Here is a 25063-nt window from a genome sequence, read left to right as displayed (position 1 = left end):
AGCCTTATTTGTCACTCAAACTTCAGAGAAAGATACAGATCATAGATGTGCATGTCTAAGCTGTGATGCCATAAGGAAAAAGAGCTGGTGAAGCTACATGGATAGCTGAAAATGAATAATATCCTTTCCTGGCCATTTACTACTCTGAAGCGTTAGCAAAGAATGTTGAAGAGCACCCCAGACAGTTTCACACCAGGACCTAGCTGCCCAGCCATTGCCAGAGATATTTTGAGACAGGATTACAGTCTGTTCCTCAAAATACACCTTGGGAGAAAAAAAAAAAAAAGAAACAAATCAACAAAACAAACAAACAAAAAAACCCCAAACTAATTTAAAATATCTACGTTGCTATCTGCTTATCTTCACTTACATCAGCTACTCTTCACTCAGATTCTCATCTTGTTTAGGTCACTATGGAAACTGCATTGTTTTTAATTTGCAAAGAGAAGACTGTAGTACTAAATGCTAATTGAATATTGATAGCCTGGAAGCCTCCCAAATGTCTTTTTACAGACTCATAGAAAGATTTACTAAGCATGGGAAGAAACTGAAACTTGTGGAAAACGGGGGAAAAAGAAATCATCTTCCCTACTCCCTTGGTTTCTATTGGAGAAGATGAAATACATTTTACTTTACAAACAACTAGTTTGAGAAACATAATCAGGTTTGAGTTTGGTTTTTTTCCCTACCCATTTCCAGTGTTTCCCATTTAGAAAATAGAAGAGTCCCATGGACATACGTAAAAAAACCTCCTCAAACCCAGAAACAATAGCTCTTTTTTTTTTTTTTCCTTTGCTCCAGTCTGACAGTGAATTTCTCTGAGGGCTTCTAGATTTAGCCTCACACACACTTTTCCCCTACATGCTCTGCTATGCCTCTGTCTGATGCGAATTCAGAAGCTGCATCTAATTTTAGATGCAAGAAGAAGAGACTGTCTGAAAAAAGATTATATAAAAAAGGGCAAACCAGACTTTTAGCCTCTGAAAAAGGGATGACAGCTCTCACACTATCACATGGAAGATTGAGGGGTGCAATGCGCAGCCAAACCAGGAGATGTAACAGCAGGTTTTCACTTTCTATACTGCGACTATTAATCTCTTTAATAGAGGCAAAGCTCTTTCAGGGCTGACATCAATATGAATTTTGCAGAACTCTCTGCTGTTCTTGGCTTAGCACCACTAATTAATAGGTCTTCAGCTAAGTGGCAGGCTGAGCCCCTGTGGTTATTAGCACGGCAGCTCTAGCTTGAGGAGGTGATGCCAAGCCATTAGGTACTGTGATATTACAGGCTCAGCGTCTCCAGTGCGCTGGCCTGATGTCCAGGAGCTGAAATCCGAGAGTGCTAGCATCAACAAGTCTGGCTCGTTAGTCTGATGCCAAAGCCATCACACCGTTATTGGCTCAGCACTTCTGCTTGCTGAGATAAGGTCCACACATGCATCTCACCGAGGTCCCTTGCTCAGCACACTCATCCTGCTGAGTTAAGGCAAAGTGCTTGCGGTTTCTTGCTGAACACGTGTAGTTTACTGTTTTGATGCCAAGAGGTTAACAAACCTCGACAGCTCGGCTGGTCCTTCCTGAAACCTGACAAGTCCACAGACATGACTGGCATATGCCCTCTTCAGTGTCTGAGGGCAAAATTTACTGACAACAGATATGCTTTCAAGCAAGTAACCCTCATTGCTTCTAAGGGATTTAGCTCTTGCAGTGGTCCAGGTAGAAAAACAAACCCTGAGTATGAACTGCAATCTGTACTGCACTCTCTGCGAGGTGATTACATCACCTGACAGCAGGATTACCCGAAAGCTACAAGCCTCTCCTAAAACCGCTTCTCAAACTGAAATTTTACTCCACTTGAGACTGAGCAGACAGACCTCTATATACCTGAGGCAAGTCCAATACCATATCTGAATGGCCCGATCCCCATCAAGTCTAGACACGTAGAGCCCTCTGTACTCCTTGCCCAGGGTTTCTTGCAAGTGCCCTTCCAACCCATTCTCCAGGGCAGCTAGCCTTGCCAGTGTATTTTTTTTCTGTGTATGTATGTATGCCTTTACATGTCCTGTAAGGTGTAATATTTAAGATGTAACTTGTATGTTCAAAGCCAAACATAACATTTGCTATGTTTACATGCTAGTTTTCAGAAAAAGAAACAAGTGTCTTTTCTCTCTCGAACATTTCAACCGATCAACAATTCCAAGCACTTTTCCTGTGACAGCAGGGAAAACAAAAACCTGGAGCGCCTTTCTCCTTACTTGCTTGCTTCTGATGTTTGAGGCAATGACTAATTATCTGCATTCATTTATTCAGTCTAAACTGGGAGAAAGGCTCCCTGCTTGCAGGTGGTGGACATGTCCTGCAGGCCTGGAGCCTGCCAGGGGCTGACCACTGAACGCACCCATTCCCGTTGACCACCACCGGTGTGACCTCTGTTCACCTCAGTAAAGAACTGTTACTGCCCCTGGCTAGAGGCAGTTTTTCAGCTATTTAGAACTGCTGGGTGGACATTTTAAGGCCAAGATGGACTGTTACAGTTGTCTACTCTAACTCTGTGAATACCACCTCAGGCCCTGATGACCACACCGGAAAGTCTTGTTTCAAAATGATGCGAATTCTTATTAGACTATAGAAAATCTGTTAGGAAGTTATCAAGTCTTGCTTTAAATATGTCAAGTGAAAGTGAACAAACTAAGCATCCAGGGAGGTTTTTCTGGTGGTTACTTATATTCAGCGTTAAAAATTCACACCAAATTTCAAGTTCGAACTTGCATTTCCTAAGCTTCCAGAAGCTGCATCTTGAAATACCTCTGCTAAATTAGGCAGCTTGTTAGGATCAGAGAATTACTCTACCAGGATGGCATTATCTGCCATCTGCTGTGGAAGAGGCAGGTCAGGCATTTTGCGAGTGCTCTCCAGACTTGGGGAATCATGTCTGAAGCTGCTTGCTCGTGCACAGCCAGCTATCACCAGGCTAGGGGTTTACTCACATGCAGGAACGAAAGAAGACGTTGCAATGAACTGTAACATTTCATGGGGAATTTTAAGACATAAGGAGAGAGAAGGGACGAAAGGTGTTCTAGCAGTCGTCTTTTTTTTTTTCAGGGCAGTTTCATTTCACCTACAAACCTTTCCTCGGCAACAATGTGAGACTTTCCGTCCTCACTGCTAGTCCACTCTTCATGGCACCTTTCCAAATATTCTAGATCAAATATTCCCCACTGAATACCTGCATAGACCAAGCACAAAGCTGGAACAACCCTGAAACTGTGAAAGTGAGATGGGTCCTCACCCCCTTTGCTGTTCAGCTGGAAGTGCAGCACGTTTTAGGGGAGAGGGGGAGAGGAGAAGAAGGTTTGAAAGCGGGAAATAAAATATAGTAATGGAAAAATTTAATGAATTCCAGATGATTCACCAACCGCTCGGCTAGAAATGCAGAGGGAAACTGACAGACAGAGAAGGAAATGCAAATTAGATAAGCGATAAAGCAGCAGAGCTGCACGGCCACAAATTCTCTTCAGATTTCTCAGAAGTCAGAGTGTTTAGACTTGACTTTGAATTGACATAATGGGCACATTTTACTTGATGTCTTACTAGCAACCGAGCCAAATCACAGTGCACTTTAGCACTCCAATGCCCTAATAAGCATTTGCTTCAAAGCAGCAGTTTAGATCTCCCTGTGAATTTTGTCAAGTATACATCATATCAAAGGATAAGCATTTGCCAAAGCCTTTCTTCAGCCACAAAGCAGGGGGAAGGTTTGTTTAACGAATGTCAAGTTGCACCTGCTGGTTCACACTGGGAGGATGAAAGGAACGACTGGAATTTCTGTCACTGTTGAATTTTATTTTTCATTTCTTAAAGTATTTTTATCACTGTGAAAAGGCTTGTTGTATTACAAAAGCAGAATGTTGCTGTAAGCCTATTCAGAGCCCTTCAAATGGGAAGATAATAGATTTGTGGCTAATAAAGTGGTACTTGTCTGTGAAGCAAAAGAGTGGAATTAGGTTGGCATGTTAACAAGATGCGGATGCCATGCGTGCTAAAGCAGCCTGAAGTATTGCTCGGCCTTTGCTATGTCTAAGCTCAGACCTTCAATACATTAGCCCATAAACTTACAGTAAACATGAGATTGTCCTTTTGCCCACATGGGCAGAGCAATCAGGGCCCACAGCCCTCGTGGGGTAGTTAACTTCCCGCTAGATATGATGGGGGAGAGGAAGTTTTGTTTCTACTCTTTAGCTTCACCCAGAACAATTTTAGCTTCACCCAGAATGATTTTACCAGCACAGAAGAGGAGGCAGCAGGGAGCGGCTGCAGACGGCATCCCCCTCTCAGGGCAGGAAGGGAAGCACGGCTCTGTGATAAGGCATGGCTGAGACCTGCCCCTCGCACAAAGTAAATTCAAAGGCATGTAGCGTAAGCCAATATACAACTTCAGATGTCCGTGTTCCCTGAGCTCAGTGTCCACTTGTGGTATAAATTATGAGCATGTGCACAGAATAAAACAATTGTTTCTATAAAACAATAGTTTCGGGGCAGGGGGGTTGGAGGAAAAAAAGGGACCTACGTAAGGGTAGATTCGTGTGAGCATGAATGTACTGCATGGGCTTAGTCCTTCTGTGCCTGTTTCCATTTTGCTAGCCAGGGAGAACATCACCTCCGTTCCTAGTGTGGGGGTTTGGCAGTGTGAACTCTAAAAAGAATGAGGTGCTGAGATCCTTTTGCAGCTGAGCCCAGCTCCACAGCAAAGAGTCACATTAAGTAGGACAGTCTACAGTGAGATGCAGACACTAGACCTGTTTAATAAGCCTAAGCTATTATCACAAGAGCACGTGGAAGGTCAGGGAGTAGAAAACAGGGCTGCCTTTCCTACAGTACCACAACACTTTCCCCTTCACTGTGCAGCAAGGGATTACAAAGAGTGGAAAGTAACATTAGGCAGCACAATTCCAATCAGCTAGTCTGAGAATGAAGGACTCGGAAAACCAATTAGAGAGGCTTCTCTGGTTTTTGTCATCTACGTTAACAACTGTCTTCAAAATTGTTTCCCAGGTTTTGTCCTTTTGCTGTTACGAAGTCCATTTTCAAGTTATTGCCCCTTTTCTTCTATGCGCTACATTGGGAAAGAACAAGTTGCTCCTGATTTGCAAAAAATGACTTAAAAGCTACTGACTACTTCAGAGGTTACTTTGCTTTCACTTATCGGGAGATTGTTCATTGTAAGTGTCTCCTAAGTCCAGCTAGTTATAAGGAGATGAAAAAGAGTTACCAATCAAATAGCATTTTTTCCTTTCCGGGTGTTAAAACGGAGTGCTATAAGCAGCCCTCAGAGACCAGCTGTGCCCTGGAGACAGTTTATCTTTTCTAAAATATCAGCAGAGGAGATAGGTAACACAGAGCTACTGATGGCAACACACAGAGCATTTCTCTGTTAAGTTACTAGCCCTAATTAGAATTTGGCTCAAGCCAAGCCCTTGGATCAGGTACAGCAAAACTCCCCTGTATTTTGAATCCAGACACAATGTTTAGACATGATCCAATTCCCAGTTCAGCCTAGCATTGTGCTCACTTGGAAGGGGATGGGACTCATGACTAATTCAAGCCAGCCTGATCGGAGGCTATCCAAAGTTGCCATCTGCTGCCTGATCTGTGGCCTGATGGAAAGAGTTTGCCGTCCTGTCTTGCTCCTCCAGAAGGACGGTGAAGTACCAGCAATTTCTGCAGCCGGTAAAAAAAAAAAAAAAAAAAAAAAAAAAAGTGAAACACCCAAACTAAACAGTTATACCTACATCTAATTTATCCAGCATTGTTTTTTACTGTTTCAGATTTATAAACACGCTAAAACATATCCCTCACACCTCCACATCTTGGTCTCTTGAATCCATTCCCAACACGTTTAGATTTCTAACGATACATGGAAAATATTACAGAATTCACTGAGGAATTACTCATTTCATTCTTCCACATCCTCTTCAGCTTTAAAAAAAAAAAACCACAACATTTTTGCAAATGCCTAAACTGAGGACTACTGTCATGAATTTGCCTAGCTAACAGCGTTATAGGCTGTCACATGGTGGACAGCTCTTGCCATCTCTTATAGCCCATTGCCTTAAACTCAGCACAGCGTCTTGCACCACAGGAAGCTTCTGCAAGGCATCATCTTCTCTAGGCTTCCTACGGGACAAAAGAAGCCCCTCTCTTCGCTCCATCTCCCAACCCATATCACCTTGCTGTTTGCTATGCGCTACACTGTACAGCCTAATTTACACTTTACATATTAGTCCGCTACACTTCACCCTATGGGTCTGCTGAGAGGCACAGCAGTGTCCCAAACAGCAAGCTTCTGCCTATTTTCCAGTCTTAGGTTATGGAGACCCAGAAAACCCTGTGTCCATCATCATAACCCTGGCAATCTGCGCCCAGAGGTACCAGGCTAATGGGAACGGGATGAGGGGCTTCTAAAAAGTACTTGTAGCAGAAAGTAAGGATAATAGAGGTGGAGGGGGGAACAAAGGAATTTGAAACCAGCAAAATACACCAGAAACCAGGTGACTTTTCCTGCCCTGCTGTTCCTGGATGTACTGAAAAGCAAGAAGTAGAGAAAAACTCCCCTGCAGCTGATGTGTTTTTTTGTTTTTTGGTAGTTTGTTTTTGTCAGGACTCACATCTTGAATCCTGACACAGTTTAAAAGTGGGCAACCTGCACCATGGGATCTGAAATCCATGAGCCTGCTTCTTTATTAAAGAAAGTTCCCATGGAAACACATCCTGTGACAAGTCCACCTTCCTAAGGCATTCCCAGCTTGTATGAATTACTCCACCTTTATTTCCTTTTAAAACTACTATATCTTCTTTCTTATACATTTCTGGGCTTGGAACCTTCAAGGCACAACTAGTTTTGTTGATAAGTTAGGGAAGTAGGTAAAATATCATGATGTTCTACCATTTTCTTTTAACAGTCTCTAAGCATTTATGGAAAAATTTCTTCCCATGATACCCTTTCAATCTTGTCTATTTTTCCTTACAAGTCTTTAACTAAATAAAAAATACTTAGCTCAGTCACACACTTATCCAACAATCTTTTTCTAAATTATGACAGAGTAATTCTATTTCAGTTGCAACTCTTTCAGCGACATTATTTTCAGCTACTTTACACTGGGCTTCTAGATAACCTTTTGCACATTTTTGACTCTTGCGTGTGGCAAAGTCAACCTATATATATTCAGAGAGACCACTCATCCACCATTTCTGGGTGTCTGGCAAATGGGCCATGGCAAACAACAAAATGCTTCAGCCTAGACAAAATTTACATCTGGGAACTTAAGTAAGGAAGCCCTGAAAAAAGGATTGCCATATTTAGAGACTTTTGATGGTCTATACTGGAATGTGCCTAAATATACAAGAATGCCTGATTGTGCACATAAATCAGATATCTATACATGCACACAACCAGCAAGACTCCTGTATGTCTAATTGGTAGATACACAGAGGGTACTTACTTGTATAAGTTAAGAGCATGCAAGGTGAAAATGAAAATTAAAGGGCCTGTCCCAGAAAATGTGGCTTGTACTGATTATCCTATACAATTTCATTAGACAGAACAAGGCATTTTCCATTTTATCTTTAAGAATGTCACTTCTGATAGGAACCAAAAGAATTTGGTCTGGGATAATGGACTCATGGTGGGATTAAAACTGAAAAAAAATCAAAGGGATGCACTTTTTTTTTTTTCTTTTTTAAACATTTTAATTAGAAGAGTTGCCAAGCTCACAATGCAACAAAAAAAAAGTAATTTGTGGCAAAACAGAGGAAGCATTGCTAAATTAATTTTTATGTTGTAAAAACCCTACGGACACCAGGGGGACGAAACAAGGGACACCAAACTCTTTGCTTGTCACCGTTGTACAGATTTTAACACAAAATTATGTCCCTCAGAAAGTTACTGAGAAGCTGATGATTTTGTGAAGTTGTCATTGCATCAAATAAAGAACATTTCTCTGTTTCAGTAGTACCCGTAGTCTGATTACAGTTATTTCCAACATGTGTGAAGAGATCCCTTCAGAGATTTGTTTGTTTTGCTGGCTTTCCAACAAGAAAATAACATAAATTCAAACTTTTTAACTGAAAGGTGCAATTTTCTTCTGTTTTCAATTACAAGAGGTCTTCCAGGGAGTTACTATCAGAGGAGATTATGAGCAACTTTTAAAGTCCAAGTGAAAGTAGGGGGGTTAAGTGACAACTTGGAAATCCGATAGGACTACTGGTGGTTATAATCTCCAAATACTTTCAGTGTTTGTAGGAATTTTTATGAAAGCAGAATCAGGGGGGAAAAAAATCAACCCCATAATAAGTATGACCATATGTATGAGAAAACATGATAGATGCATTGTGTTTATGATTTCTGAAGCTCATATTTCCTCTAATTTATTTTTGGTGACTTAACGGGTAACAAGTACTTACTGACTATTTATCCTATTTGAGATTTACTGAAGATGACTGTGCTGCAGCATAGTTTCTGACAACGACTGTCTCCATAATCATCAAAATCTATACTAGGCTAAGTTACAGAAATTAATGCTAATCCTTTCTGTGCAGAGCATTTCTTGCCTAGTTGTTCTTCAACATCCATACCACAAAAGCATGCATTTTTTTTCTTCATATAGAATTGGGTATTTTCTACATCCTTCTTAAGGATTTAAAAACTTTTACTGCCTGTTTGGCCTTTAAAGGGAGCTATAACTTTTACACTGCTGGCATATTTGCTGTGGACAACTTATGGACCAAGATCCTTCTGTGCTACTCGAAGAGATTTCAACATTTTCAAAGTGCTACTAGCAGCTGTATCAGCCTTTCTGTTTCTTGGAACTCAATGAGTGTGGACAGATTGGGGGATGCTTGGAAACTTGCTTGGTGAGTTTTGATTCAGAAAGCTAATATTTGCCAGCTTGGGAAAAGAAGAAAGAAAAAAAACAAAGAATGGTGAAAGTTATATCACTTTTACTGTTTTGGCTGGATAATCCTAGAATTAATACTTTCAACCTGTAGTAATTATTTAGTGTTTGATCACAACACATGCTTGGTGTTCTGTCTTAATGTAAATAGGAATTATACACACACACGTAAAAAAAAAAAACAAACAACCGCAAACCTACTATTACAGCATTAAAACTAAAAGTGAAGTATCTGAATTATAGTTGCCCTTTGCAATGTTGACTCAGCCCCACTGATAATATTTGCATTATGATACAGTCTGTAATTACATACTCGATTTTCTCCCCTGATAGGATGCCACCCATATTCATTACAGAGGACAGAGGTGTCATTGAAGATTGACTCTTTGACATTTTCCTGTATCCTTGCTATTTGGAACATGGCCCTGTGTTGCTCTCATTGCATACGGTTTAAATTCTCCTTTCAGTCTATTTATATGTTTAAAAAAAAAAAAAAAATCTTTGTATGTCATTAAAACACATTACTAGATAGAGATTAAAAGATCATCAAGGCTAGTCCACTATTGATGCAGGCATTCATTTATTTTAGCAGTAATATGTCTGTGTTTTGGTCCCATTACTTCTACTGGAGGGTATTGCATAATTTCACCGCTCTTCTGGTTTTCAGTCAAAATATAATTATGGACAGTTTATGTCCATTCCTTTTTGTGCATTGATCTTTCACCTTAAAGAGGTTTTTTCCCCTTCTGTATTTAAAGCAAATAAAGTTATAGACAGCAAGAATAGCTCCTGTCAAAACAGCAAACAAAATTAATCCCAAAATTAATCCAGAGAGCTTCACCTCTAATCTGCGCTGTAATCCACCTTTCAACAATGCCTGTCATTATATCATGTTTATGATTCATTTACATTGCAATTTATCTCACCATTTTCCTACTAAACATGCCTTTTCCAATTTTTTACTAGTTTTCATGACTGAAATTATGAATGTCAGGCAGATGCACTATGCTAGACAAAGGATATATAGTATCTGTATGAATTTATCAGAGTGATTGATCTGGTTTGATATACACCTTAAAGCCTGTGCTAGAATGAAAGATGTTTTCTATGTATTTCAATGTGTTTAACTGTTCCTTCAATATTTTAATTTTTTTTTAATCCCTCAATACTACAGATGCATGTAGATACACGGACCATTTTTCTCTCCCCATTTTAAATATAAGTGTTATATTTGCTATTCTCCAGATGTATTTGGCTGGCTGTCTCAACATAGTCCTTGCTACCAGGCTTACATCTTCCTTTTCTAATGGTTTCACGCTCCTGGGACAGAGGTGGTTCAGCTTACCTAAGCTGATTACCTCCTTTAGTTTTGGGGAGTGGGGGAAGTCAAAGCAAAATTTTTACTTTTTTTTTTAATACCACATCCAAAGCAACATTTGTGCTGTCACTGCAGCATGAAAGTAACTTCATTTATTTCTTTATTTATATAGCTGAAAGGTCTTTTCTTACCTGTTTTAATATACAAATTCTAGCTGAGTTAGACTTTGGCAACTCTTACTTTATCTTTACATATATCACCAACAAAGATTTTGGAGATAAGAGTCTCCCCATATCCCCACAACCTCATGTGGATCACAACACTGGGGTAATTACAGACATTCTGGGTCCACCCAATATTAGAATGCCAAACATTAATTTAAACTTCGGATCATTTAGCCTACTAAAGTTTGCCTTTCTCAAAAGAGTGTTCTGCTATTTATTAATTTTTCAATTTAAATTAAGCAAAAGTCAACCATCAATCATTTAATCCAAAGTTATTTTCTACATCCAACTCTTTTAATGCCCTCATTACTGTATGGCAAAGGACTATGAAGTTTGCAGACAGAAGAGCTTTCTCTAGACACCAATGACAGAGATTATCCCCATTTTTAAACTCAAGATACTGTTTGTTCCCAAGAGTACTCCATATCCTGTGCTTAATACAAGACAAACAATTCTCTCACAGTTTAATTCCACCTACAGACAAGGAACAGAGTGCGAGTAGCTGAGCAAATTTTCTTTGAGATGAAGAGTTTTGAAAGTTACAGGTAGGTTCCTCAAAGGAGTATCACACATCTTTACACGTAGGTGATAGCAGAGACTTAGTCTATGGCAAGCATCTAAAGAATACAAGAGAATTGCAAAAGACCAATATAAATTGTGTACAACACATACTCCTCCCTCAAAGTACAAAGAAAAAAAAAAGATTATTTATATAATCTTTATGTACAACCCAGGGGTCGTAATTTAAATAAATATTTTGTTGTGATGAACTTCATGTAAACATACAGTGAGACATAATTTCCCTTTCAGTGAGACTTCACCTCAAATGAGGCAAAAGACAAAGAGCTGGAGGTCAGGCAAGTCGTAAAGGCCACAGGCAGCTGTGCAGCATCAAGGTGGTAAAACCCAGCTGAACCCACTGCTTTGGTGCCCTACTCTATAGGCATCCACAAAATGTGCAAGACACTGTCAGTATTACAGCAAGCAGAATGCATGTGAAGTACACGTGCTTTCTCGCTGGAAAATTTATAGATTCTGCTGCCAGGCAATTTAAGATTTTTACATGTTGTCAATAGCATTGCTCAAAAACATTTGTAAAAGCAGTTGACGTACAGTACCTACTCTATGCGTTTCTTCCCCGCTCAGCGAAGTTTATTTACTTGAGGGAAAGTTAAGTCAATTAAAGGAAACCGTTTTCTTTTCCAGCAGAACTGATGGCATCCAGGAGTAAACACCACTGCTTAAACCATCTGTGAGAAAGCTCTGTTCCTGCTGCCTGTTAGTTTCCATTTTACAGCTGGTACTTCTATTATTCCACAGCTGTCATGGTCAGGCATGGTCCTGTAGAGGGAAGCAGCTCCTCAGGTATCTAGAAACAGTCTCCAGAAGGGTTTGGAACAGGACCCCACTCTTAAATTTAATTTTTCACTCAGATTTTATCTGGTGCTGAATAAGATGTCTGTTGTGATTTTTGCATTCTAAATCTCATATTATTTGATATACTGCTGTGACTTGACTGTCTCCCTTTTTAGGATATAGACAGAGGCACAACAACCTTTTATAAAAAGGCTATAGTTTGACTCTCTGCCGGGATTTTTTTCCTACCTTAAAAATCTGTGTATCATTCAGATTTAGTGATTAATGTCATAAAATAAATGTGTGGAGTATTAACTAGCTCAACAGACGATAACTTGACGGGACAAGTGGAATACTGTTTTCCCTCTCCAGGAGGGAAAGTTGCTTCTTCTACTCTGAGAGCTGGTATAAGAAAACAAGTATATATCTATGTGTATGAGGGGGGAGACGGGGTAGATTTGCTGTCAGAGGACTGTATAATGCCAGAGTACATGGAAAATACTACTATTCACATGCTAGAGCATAACTTGGGCCAATAGTCATTGGCAGTGTAAAGATAAACAAGAAGTCATACATGAAAAAGTATGAGAAACTCCAGTGGACCGATTGTCTTCTGGCCCAGTACCTAGCGAGGGTCATATAGATGGAGCCAAACTCCTTTGCTATGTTCAGTAGTCCCTGTACGGGACAACAGGAGGGATCTAGAATTACCTTCAGGACTAACATACACAATTTCCACTTATGCTTCAGTTCACAATGAGCATTTTATGCAAGTAAATAGATCATATGATCTATAGAAGCGTATGATAAACATTTGCAGAATTGACTACTGTGTGTGCTACCCTGTCACATCTTAGCATTATTATAAACCATATTCAATGGATGGCTAAAAAGAGTTAATGATTTCTCCCATTTCAGACTTCTAACCCAAATTTAGTTATAGCTGACAAAATCGAGTGTTTGCACCTGTGGACTTCAGACCACTGTGTATCTTGAGATAGAACAAGAACTCAAGTCACAGCTACTGCATCTTGTTCATACACCAGTGTTTCTGACAGCTGGGTTAAGAATAACTGAAGCTAATAATAGTAAATAAATAAAAACAGTATGAAAAAAAAACCACCAAACCAAACAAGCCCTAAGACATCCCAATAAACATTGTACTACAAGGAGAAGAAGAACGACTGATCAGAGTTCACCTTCAGAATGAAAACTGAAGAGTTGGTTACTAAAGACTGAGTACAAAAAGATTCTCTTCAGTTCATTTCATTCACCCTTCCATTAAACTCCCAAGGTAATTTTTCCCAATGAGGTCTAGGAAGCAAAAAAGCTCAACGATGAGCTCAATGCTGACTCTAAGAGCAAAAGAAACTACTTAGCTTCACACGCACACACATGCATATACATATTTTCATATGTGCATATTTTATGTCATTCTTTTTCTCCACCACCTTTGCTTTTCCTGACATTTAATTAACAGCGTGTCTCTGATGTCAAAACAAACATAAAGTATAGCTGCTTGTAGGGAATGCAAACCCTAATTAAGATGAAATTTTGGACATAAGACAAGCTTTACATTTTCATTGGGAAAATACTCCAGTTTATAAAATATTCCCAGATGTGCTTTTGACTCTCTAAATCTCTCTCTGTCTTGAAAAACTACAGCTTAAATTAAAAACTGCAATAGTCATCTTCTGTGAAAGAAGCTTCCTTCTTGGAATTTTAGACACTATTTACCACTGGCCTGACTCCACTGACTTTAGTAAAGCTCAGGGTGAGATGGAGCACACCATCTTGAAAGCATTAAAGTTGTGGGAAATAAATTCAGACAGAATTAATTTTTCTTTTAATTTACACTAAGGAGTAATGATCTTAATTTTGGACATCTTGAATCTACCCCAGGAAGCTTCAGAGATAAGAAATTTAGGACAATAAAAAAGTCAACATTTATTTATGGTCAGATTCCAAAACCCGATATTGAATCTACTTCCTCCCTTCCAGTTCAGTACGACTCTTTGTCAAATAAAATGTTACTCAGCATGAGTACATCAGAAGTTAGTCTGTGTCATTTTACCATTTAAAAAAAAAAAAAAAATCTGTGCAAATATTGCTAGTTACTTGTATATAACTGGTTGCAAGCACTAGGTATAAAGCAAACCTGACTCCTCTACCCTCAGTGAAATCATGGAAATGGACTTCCAAACTTTCCTCAAGACTCCAGAATAAATCCCTTCTTTTTCAGAAAGGTGACAAAAGCTTTTATTTAGATTCCTTGTATTTGTTGTCATAATGCTGTAGCAAATCTGAAGGCCTGCAGGGTTCTCTGCAAAGATCCCTTATACATTGTTAAAAAGCACCTGTGTGGGTACTCCTGGTGAAATGCCTTCTAATGGAAAACACTTGTGGTACACATACTGTGCATCCCAAAGGAGGAATAATTAAAACCAGTTACTTACCAAAAGTAAATGGAAAATTTTAAGACAGAGCATCCTGAAGACAGCGTGCAGCCTTTGTTTTCATTTATTCAAACGGGTGTGAAACAGCGATCTTGTGCCTCCTTTAATATGCCAAGACCACCATGCTAACCCTAAGAAAGCCCTGAGCCCAGAGAAGGTACAAAAAGGCCACCACACTAACTGCTTTTCCTTCCTCTATATGAACTAAGTGAAGTTCAAAAATTTTGCTAAGACAAAGGTAGTAATACCTCTGCATTTCTGTTTAAATTTTTGTGCTGAAATGTCAAGTAGCAAATATACCGAGATTTATTAATGCGTTCTCCCCTCACTTGCCCTTCAGATGGAAAAGTCAAAAACTCCATGGGGACAAGAGAGTGCCATCAGCAAACACAGTCTGAGCTCTCCACGTACGCTTCAGGACACCCAGTCAATCCAGCAATGCAATTGTCTGAGCATCCCCAAGGGAGCCTAATAATTTGACTTGTGCCCTATACTCTTCTTGTGAAAATAACTCATGCAAAGCTCTGTTTTTTATCAAACCTAATAGAAAATTTTCCAAGTCTTCAAAGAGATCTTGGTTCTGATGGGAACCCTTCTTGAGAACAAGGGTTTAAGAACAAGGCATGTGATATTAAGCTGTGTGTCCTAGCCAGGCTTTGTATGTGCTTGCTCTTTTACCTATTATTTTATAATTGGAAATGGAAATCTGTTTTTCCCCATTGCTGTACACCGTGATATGGCAACTGCATAACATTAAGAACAGCTGAACTAAAGGGACCTTTTGGTCCCAGCTCATACATATAGACTTCATCCAAGTTGGAAAACCAGAGACGCTTGTCATATTATCCTGAGCTGTTGCTGCTCCTCTTGGTCAGAGTAAAGCATACATTTGCTTCAGCCTTGTCTTCGCAAATTTTCCACCTTGCCTTTCATGCAAATTGTGGAAGAGTGATTCCCAATATGCTGATAATTTCATAATTTCATGGGATTTTTAAGCATTTGTAAATCACATATACTATCTCTGAACAATGATAAAGAGCTTAGAGAAATTAAAATACAAATCTACTGGGCATATTCAATATTGAACATTTGGCTTTGTGTAATTGATAACTTGGGGAATTCTAGAAATTAATGAAGGAAATATCATTTGCAGTTAGAAAAGATTTAATGTTCACGATCCAAGATTGCCTAAGGATATAGTTTAGTTTTGGGTCAGATTTGTAAGCGCTAGATCTGCATGCCATTGTCACAGAGACAGTGACCTAAAATAAGATAATTCTGATGAGATCAGGCCACACAGACGGAATTTTATGATCTTGAACTGAATAAACTAGTTGTAAACCCAGCTTCTTTCATAAGACTTTGAGCACACACAGATGGAATTTAAGATTCTCGGGTTTGTAAATTAAAAAAAAAGTTATAAACAGACTCAACTCTTAGCTTCACTGCATTAAAAAAAAAAAAGAGTTTTGATTTCAGATTCTGGTTTTGATCCATCAACCAACCGATGTTAATCAAACTTAGTAGAATAGTTCTTTTTCCAAGATCAGCTTTTCAGCCTGCTCTGTCCCTTTTAAAAACATACTGGAAGACTGCAGGAGAAAAATATTTACCGATCTGAATTGACTCTTGACAGCAATATTTTATGCCAGCTATACAGAACAGAAATACTAACTCTGTGATGAATAACCTACTGTTCAAAACTATTCTGAATTGAACTGGGAAAATAAACCAGTAGGGACTTTTCTAACAATTGCTCTTCTACAAATTCAAAGATTAATGTCAGGCTTCAAATTATTTTTTCACTCATTTCTCTCTGAATTAATACCAAAGGCACTTGAGAACATCTCCTACAGCTACTTCTGTAATCTTCACATAATTGAACTTCTCAAAGGAACAGTGAAAACTGCCCACAAACTAGAGATGATTATAAGAGTTGATTGAGAGAGACCTACCTTCTCCTTCTCTCTGCCCCTCAAAGCACTGCCGATAACTTTTGCGATAGAAAGACAGTCCTTAATAAGGGGCCAACAGCAGCCCAATTGAATTTAAGTTGTATAAAGGGCTATTTTTTCAGTCAGGTTCCTAAGTGCCTAAATTCCCAATGTAGAGTGCCTAACCCCTCAAATCACTCTTATTCTTCATGCTCATCACCTGCCTGATGGCTGGTTTTTGCTGAGAATGCTGAAGAAGCACAAAGAACAAGATGTTCCTTGAGTGTGGAGCTGGTTACTTTGCCTCATTCCAAGGCAAGGTATCATCACGTGCTGAAATACGGTAGCCACCATTTCTACCAGAAACAACTCAGTAGCTGAACTACAAAATACATACTCCAGAGAAAGAGAGACAGGTAATCCAGAGCTTCTTAGAAGGATTTATTAGCAAAAATTCAGTGTGTGACTAGTGTGCCTAGCTGCCTATTGTTTGGAGTTTTGGCTTGTGGGCCAAACAAAGGCAATTATTATGAATATTCCTGTCTTGTATTTTTAGGATATTTTCAAATTTGGGTGTCTCAAATTTTAAATAATTTCTGCGACAGCTACACCAGCTGTCTTTTTAGTCATGAAATTGCAAGAAGACATCTTGTAATACTGCAGGACAATTTCAGTTAGGTGTTGATCTGAGATTTAAATTCATTGTACAGCCAATCATTATACACTCAACCACTGGTTTATTGAAATTTGCCTCTTATAGGTGTGTTCTCTATTTCTTGGAAGCATCAGTATCTTGCTACTGATCTCAGTTGTGTCCTGTCCTGCCACAATCTGAGCTCAGAAAAATAATTAAGTCTGTATGGATTATCAATGAACTGGAGGTATAGAGATCCACTTTGCTTGCATCAAAGGATGAGGACAGTAACATGAAAAATTTTAGTCAAACTACGTATTTAATTAGCTTATTGTTTGGAAGAAAGGGATGAAATACTGATGACTTCACTCATTCACCTACTTTCTCTCCTTTCGCTTCTGGGCAAAAAGAAAGATCTACATATTCAAGAACAGAACAGATGCCTAGAACAACATATTTAATTACTCCTAGGACACACAGATTAAATTAAAAAAAGTTATGTTCATTATTGAACCTTAGTAGCTGAAGTTCATTCTTTTAAAAATTCTGATCTTTCAATTATGGATTAATTTTAACTTCAAACAAAAACATCCCATCTCTAATTACAGAGAAAGGATTTAAACTAAGTCTTTGTTAAAATGACAGAATGGTCAATGAGACAAAATTTGTGGGAAGACATATTAGCTGATACAGTTAAAGATACTAGGTCGAAAAAAAATTTGAGGCTAGCAAATCATTCTTCAGATCTTCTAATTGTGTCAGTAGGTCTGGTAAAAAGCATAACCTTCACTTGTAATTTTGTGGATCCTCTATTTATCTCAGATACAACAACGCAGCTAACACAGCATGGGAAATAATTGCTGGAGAAATTACTGACTAGTGATTGTAATTACTGTCTGTGTAAGGGTCAGTTAACGCATGCAACTTGAATCAATTTACAGACTCCCATGATCCATATAGCAAATGAAAAAATTTAAGTTTTCAGACATAATTTAGCTACTATGAAATAGATTTAGAGGAAAAAAAAGGTCATTTTTTCAATGGTCAAAGAGATTAATGTATCATATGAATATCTATCATTTGGCTGATGGTAGAGACAAAAATCATCCCAGGTGGAATAAACAATTGCATTGTCTGGCTATGTCTCTAGAAGAAGGACCACATGCATTTTCCTTTTGGTTAGAAGGAAAATTAGTAGAAGTTATTTTCCAATGTGAAATTCACAGTCATCGATAATGGTTCTTAGGACTTGTCTGTGGCCTTATTTGCCCCAAGATCATATACAGGTTTGACCTTTGGCTACAGAGAAGAAACATCTAAACCAGACTTTCTTACTTATTCCTGGATTTTTATTTTGTTTAATTGTTTGGGAAATCATAAATTAAAACAAGGATTATATTTGCTTATAAGCAAGTACCGGGCAGTCTCCTTCAGAGGAAAAAATGGATTGACGTACACATTACCCCTTTCAGGCATCCTCCGTGGAGGTATAACTCTATTAGAGCAATGATTCAGTTTGGGTAACTGGCACTGCTGAGAAAGTCAAAAGTAGAAGATGCAAATGTTTCAGTAAAATGCTCTGGATAAGAACAGGAAGAAAGCACCATGTCCTAAACCACGGCTCTTTGCAGTATGTCTTCTCTGACTTCTTCTATAGCAAATTATTTCTCAACAATCGCATGTGGGAAGACAATAAATTGCTTTGCCATTGGTGAGGTCTACCAGGTTTGACTGTGAAGACACCACAGTGTATCAGCTCTAGAGTCAGGCCAAGAGCTCCAGCACAGAGCCCAATACCTTGTCTCTCAGGATGACCAACAGTGGATACTTAAGGGAAATATTGAAGAATCAAAGCAAACGTACAGTGTTCCTTAGCTTATCATTGAACAGCAGATTAGGGACTCCACTCAATGAACTGGTGAAACATTGTGTTTAATAGTTGAAGACTCCTTTGTAAGTTTGCCTAATCCTTTTTTGATCCCATTCATGTTTTTGGTCTCTAAAATATCCTGATGTGATGAAGTTAATTTGCATTCAGCAAACTTTTGTTTAGTGACAGTAAAATTTGGAGGTACCTAGTGGTATCAAAAGCACTCTATTCCAGTAATTTAGTGGATGTCCCTATGTTCAACCCCATCTCCTCATCAGAAAAATGGACAATATACCAAAAACATTCATACTTGAAAAAGTAAGTGTAAGAACTCAGGAAACTGGAAACTCTAAGAGAACAGTATGCTTTCCTTTTGTCCTGTGGCTTGATCATCCTCCACACAGCTATATACATGGCAGTATTAAGATGAAAACTACAAACCACACAGTCGATCTTGTGTCACTCCGAACATGGGGGTTTTACCCAGTTTAGCTGTTGCCTGAAGTACTATTCATTGCATCAGTTCGAATTTTACCTAAGATGAAAACTTCATCACTTCTGCTGCTATTCCCCATTCAGTTGTGATTCTTTGTGATCATTTAACTTCATAGTTTAGAGCAAAGGTTGCAATTAATACAAAAGTAAAACCATCCCCTGATGCCAAGGAAAGAGTAAATTTATGCATAAGAGTGGACTGGGACAAATGAGACTAAGCTTATTCAGTAAAAATCCATAGCAGATTTAACAACAGTGTTCAGATGACACCAGGAGTGTACCATACTACTTTGCACATCTTGAGTGTTTTACTGGATCAAGCAAGATTGCTCAACAGCTTGTTGAATTCATTTTTAAGTAGTACTTACTATTGGGAGAACTCAAGTAGATGCCTCAATGCTTTGCTAACCAGATTATAAGATGTAACACGTGTCTAAGTGGTTTGTTGTATCAAAAATAAAAATTAAATTTTTGTTTTGTTTTCCATATTGTAGTTTCTCTCTGTAAGATTAGTTATTATCAGTTGCCTGCTTTCTAAATACATCAAGGACTTGAATAGTTTGTGGAAGTATATCCAGAAATAAAAAGTTTGCCACTGATTGCTCCTTCTTATTTTGACTTAGCATCTACGTATTTATATAATGCAAAATCTGATCTTTTTTTGCTCACTGTCTTTGGACAACTTCATTGGCAGCTTTGGGTTATAATAACCTCATCATATTGGGAGCAAAATGGTCCTGAAGATGGCAACAGAACTGGTTGCCATCTTTTGCTATATATTGCATTTGCCTTTTCTGCTAACTTGCTAAATTACACGTTCAATTATATTTTTATGATATAAAAATGTACAGTTTATTATTTATTACACAGATTTGATTTGGATCTGGTTCTAGAAATGTCATAAACTGATAGAAAAATCTTCTGTTTTGAGACTGCATATCAGTTCAGTTAAATCTTTTGGGGTTCTCAAATTGCAAAAGTAAATTGGGAGAAAGCATTTAAGGTTGCTATTTGCATTTAAATAAGCTTTGAAGCGTGGAGACTAGAAGCAGAGAATTCCGCCCCCCCCCCCCCCCCATCCAATTGTCAATTCCTGTGGAAAAATAGGGTATGGGATAGACAGCATCAAAATTTCAGCAAATAAGACTTATAAACAGTTAACACATATAACAGTTTTAAACAATTAACAGTTACGTTAGCTTTCTTTGTTTTACTCATCATTCTCCTGGAAAATCCTATATTTTGAAATCTAATTAGCAAGTTTGAGAGTAATCAAGTTTGAGCATGCTGCAACTGTATGGCCGGTGGCTATCGGCACTGCCATTGCGCAAGTGGGGAACCAAGCAGAAGACAGAAAGACCATTCCTATCTGGATGCCCTTTTCCTCTTCCTTTTCAGTATAATGAAGCTGTTGTTCTGATCTTGATGGTATTTTCCTTCAAAAATTTTAGATTGTTTTCACAAAATGGAGGGGTTGGCTTTTTTTATATCTGATCTCAATTGCCTGATCCTGTTTTATTGGCTGTAAAACACTAACTGTCTAATAAAAAATATTCTCTTTTCCTTTTATATGTCTGAATAAAGGTTTCTCAGCACAGCACGCCATGGTCTTTTTGGTCCCTTATCTGGGTTCTCCCTTCTCCACAAAATCCTTAGCATTTCAACTTGTTATTCAAGACTGTTTTCTTCATTATTTTCCCTTTCTTGCCTACTTTACCTATCAGGAGGCAAGAGTGGATCTGTCAGATGGTCTTTGTCAAGCAAAAGGCAGGGGTGATGTTCCTTTTGCTTTCCATTTCACAGTCTCTCATATTTATTGCTTATTGAGAAAATACACTAGTCGGCTCCCATCGTTAAATAACACAAACAGATCTATTCCCCAGAAAAAGACTGCAGTTGCTGAAATCCAGTATCTTTGACTACTTTGGATCAAAGGCAATCAGTTTCTATTGTATATGTTGGCTCCAAAATAAAGACTTTCAAAAACTGTAAAAATAACAAGCAAAAAGCTCCAAACAAACGAACAGAAAACCCGCAAGCAAACAAATGTAATAACATTCAACTTTTTAGGAGAAGCAGTTTCTGAATCCAGTACTCTGATGTTACAGGGAATTTGAATAACCGTGTTAATATGTATGCTCTTTGGCAGTACTGCTGCCCATGAATATGACAACTGTCAGAGCCTGGAAAGTCACTCACTCACTACTGTCACAAATCTGCCTAAAAACAAAGCCACCATATGTTTATGCAAAGAAATGAGTTACTCTCTTGGCTCAAGTGCATAAAGATGAAATATAGAGCATTCATCAAAAAACTATAACATAAAGCTTGGCTCTCTCCCTTCTTCCTCTATTAAATTAACTTTTTTTTTTTTAAAGATTAATATTTTCATCCGTTTTGCAGAATGTCATAAAATATGGAGTAGTGCGTACTTCTAGGGAAACAAAGATCATGGGTCATGGCGTGCAACAGTTATTCAAAAGACAACAAGAAAATCTAGATAGCGCACGATGCGGAGTGCTCTGTAGCATCTGGAATTCACTTCTGCAAACACAATGCCTGAGCTCCCTTTTACATGGTATTTAGGTGCCCTATTGACTTTTTATTTAAACAAACATTTGAGCCACTTCAACTCAGCAACTCCAAGCTTACCAAAAGGAAGCACACAATTAATGCAGTTGGAGAAAAACCTCATCTGATTTTTATTATTATTATTTATGAAAAATTATTTTCTATTACTTTCTGTGCTTTAATGATCATAAACATATATACATGTTCAGAACAGGCTTGCATTGCTTTGTTGCAGCTACTTGTTTCCGTCAATCCACAGGAACTAACACAATAATAATATGCTGTCCAAAATGATTTATGATCTCACTCTGCTTATGCAAATGCCTAACTTTCAAATGTGAATCAAACTACTGTGGTAATGCGTCAAACAACTTGTGAAGTATTTAAACAGCTGACTACACCTGTTTCCACTTTATGAATGCTTTCAAGTTTGGGCTGCTTTGATTCAAAGCAATATGTTTAGTTTAGAGCATTACTATTCAATATGAAAATTAAAATTGCCTTCTCCTGGGTACAACAATGCGATGAGGTCTAACAGCACACAGATCTATTAAAATGTTGAGGCTCAGCTGTCTCAGACTAACTGGGTGGTTCTCGTCAGAGTAAGTGAAAGCGGTGCAGTTTGCACAGAGCGCACAGCTTCCAGAAGCACCCTCCTGCATATGTGCAAAGTAAGCACCAGACTAAGACGTATCTATGGGCCCGGTTTGGCAGGCAGCTGGCAGTTAGCTTGAAATCTTACAGCATGAACATGGGAGTGAAGACTAAGTCCCAATTCACACTCTATCTCTAGCTGAATTGCATTACTTTGATAATTGAGGCTAATGCCCAACATAGGTAGCAATAATTTATTATTACTATATATGAGAGAGGGAAGGAGGCGGAAGCGGATGGCATTCTGTACAAATCACTACCATGGCCTCGGCTACTGACGCATCCCTCCTCTCAGTAAATCGGCGTGGGCCTCCAAGAGCACGCAGTCACGACTGTCTGGGTAACCACTCGCATGACAGCCCCTGGAGTGCTTCTCTCTTGTGTGGAGAAGGGGCATAACCCACACGGAAGGCGCCATTCAGGTAAGTGCCTGCTGCCTTAGCTAGCACTAGAAGCCACACATGTAAAGGCTAGAGCTTGAAAAATGAGCATGCAAACATCCACAACTGTGTATACTTGGAAGAGGAAACTCAAGGTAAATTGCATTGCACACGTAACCTTAGGCTTAGATTTAATGGTGAGAAATAAATAGGAGAGATTTAGCACTGACTGTGACATACTCCTTACGCATGCTGCTGCTGCTGCATTCAGCTCTGCAAGGTCCTGTGTACCTCCCCATTTTGCATGCATGTAGGGACAGATTTTCAAAGCTGACTATTCGGTCATGCTAAATGGTGAAGATGTAAGCAGAGCAGACTCGACACAAAATATACAAGGAGGTAAAATGCCTGCTAATTAGACAAGTCATGGCAACTGCTATGTCACCCATCACCTTGGGTAACAATGCTGCTATGTCCAATGTCAGTTATTTGAAAGCTACCCTTTCTGGAGTGCAAAGATAAAAATAAGGCTTTTTGAAAATAGTATGTTTTCAGCTTTCTTGCTCAGGGACATTGCCCAAATGCAGTCCAAAAGACTCAGATAGTAGCAGGCAAGAAAATAAGTATCACCATTTTCCAGGACATTAAATAATCTAGTGTTTAAATCTCATTTATGATTTTGAAATACTTCACTGGCCAATGCTGGAGTCAGTTGGGTCACTTATGGAAGCTTCATCAGTTATTTTCCAGTTAGGCTGGGCTAAATGAATATATTTCTCTTGCAGAACAATCAGAGATCTGTAACTGAATTCCATACTCTACATAAGCCTTTTTAATTAGACAATACCTTCCTCGCAAGATCCTTGAAGAGAGTGGAGAACACCACAAGAAAAGCAGATGTGAGAGAAAAAATAAAAATATACTATATAATATACAAAATGGATAAAGACTCCATCTTGATTCATATTTAATAATTTCAAGTTTTCCAGGATTATTATATTGTTGCTTCTTGTTTGGTAACAGCTGGGTTACTGTTGGGCTAAAACTGGTACCCTGCCTTTGGTGGAAAACCTTACTGTATTACACTCCACTAGCTAGTAAAAAAAAAAAAAAAGAAAAAAGAAAAAAGAAAAAAGGTAAGCTAAAACTCTGTTTGGCCAGTCTACTTCCCACCAAAGTTTAAAATTATTAATTTCATTTTTTTCCCCTGTTGGGCTTGGTCTACAAAGTTATTGAGTATTTAGTCATTAAACTTCAGTATCTTCTCCCTTGTGGGAATCTGGAGACATTATCTATTTTTCTTTCAGCTGTCACTTGGGTTCAAACTCATTCACTGAACAGCCACCAGACAGTTCAAGCCTCCCGTACTTACCCCGAGTCGTTTACAACATTGAACACAACAGCTACAACACAGGCCAAAGCATCAGATCTCCCACAGAACAGACAAGGCAGGAAACATAGCTCAGAATACACAGTCTCCTCGGTCTGGCTAGCAAACCCTCCCGAGCAGCTGAGCCCAGACTTTATATAAGAAAGGGGAGTGACAAATCCAAACATCTGACTCAACTAGCTTTAGCGGGCCAAAAGTATATATTTCTTCCAAACTTATTTCTTGGACTGCCTCTGGGGGTCAAGTGGTTCCAAGAGAAACATTCAAACTAAGGCAAAGGATTTCCACATAAACACAGTCGTTGCAAACATGCACTTAGTTTCCATAATAATTTGGAATTTCGTCTCGTGGCCTATTTGTAAGCCCCATGACTCTGAATCACCTCATTCCTTTCTCACTCTCTCTTGGGTGAAATGCTCCCTCGTTACAGAGGGTCTCCAACTTCCATTGATTTTTAAGAGCCTAAAGGACTGAAAATGATCCCTCTGTAATCCCACCCCTTCTGAATACAAGGCATACCATTTCATACAGCAGTTTCTGCTCACAGTCCATAAACTTATGATTGAATTAGAAGTAGTTCTCCTTCCCCTGTTCTCCCATGGGACACCCAGACTTGGTCTAGATACTCCGAACAGTATACATTTCACCACTGCTTATTCATTACAAGGGTGAATTTTTTATTGCTGTAAGGGGACTCCTTTCAAAGTGTGTCCTTTGTTTCCAGCCCTGCTTCAGACAACTGAGGTAGCCACTGGTGAGGACACAGCACTGACTGTATGACTGTAATCCAGAAGTGGGCTTTCTAGGTGTTACGGTCATATAAGTAGATA

The sequence above is a fragment of the Aptenodytes patagonicus genome, chromosome 1, assembly GCF_965638725.1.
Source record: "Aptenodytes patagonicus chromosome 1, bAptPat1.pri.cur, whole genome shotgun sequence".
Classification (NCBI taxonomy): domain Eukaryota; kingdom Metazoa; phylum Chordata; class Aves; order Sphenisciformes; family Spheniscidae; genus Aptenodytes; species Aptenodytes patagonicus.
Note: the sequence above shows the minus strand (reverse complement) of the source record.